Below are 766 nucleotides of genomic sequence, written 5' to 3' on the forward strand. Positions count from 1 at the left end.
ACAATAGCAATCTTATCGTTTTTTTCACACGTAGTATAGAAATTTGTAATAAGATATATAATGTGGTTGTAATGAATTAATTAAAATTTACATTTTAAAGTACAGTACGTTCAAATATAAAGATAATCGCACAATATGTACTGTACAGTCGACCCCCCTATAACACGGTAGATACGTTCCGATCTTTATGAAATTGATGTTGTAAGAGTCCTTAAATACATGAGCCACTCACAGCCCGGCACGTATGCAGTTTAGGGACTACGGCTGTTTGAAAGGTTTTCTCCCATAAAATTAATCGATTCTAGACTAATTTGACTCAACATTTCCAAAACACGTACTGTATAATTTTTTGGTAATAATCCGTATAAACTATGCTATAAACAAAAAATTGTAGGATTACTTATCGAGTGTGCACCGTTCGACTACGCCGTTGCTTAAGCTTGTTTTCGTCGTGGGGCTCGTCATCGAATAGCGGTCGCGTACTTTCTGATAAATTATTTTTTTTTTTTTGCGAAAAATTCGCTGAACTTTGGATACATCATTAATATAAATATAATTTTTATGGACGTTAAATAATAAATGGTTTTTAGTAGGTTCGCTGCTCGTTTAAACTCAACGGTTTGTGCAATATCTGCTATTGGTCTAGATTCGACCAATCCTGTCACGACACGAGTCGGTGATGACATTTTACCGAATTATACGAGTTTTTTTTAGCATGTTTGTATGAATAGTGTCGCAATTTTTTCGCCGTGATATAGGAATCCGA

Source organism: Centruroides sculpturatus, unplaced genomic scaffold (assembly GCF_000671375.1).
Source record: "Centruroides sculpturatus isolate CEXI.00-Female unplaced genomic scaffold, Cexi_2.0 scaffold1072, whole genome shotgun sequence".
NCBI lineage: Eukaryota > Metazoa > Arthropoda > Arachnida > Scorpiones > Buthidae > Centruroides > Centruroides sculpturatus.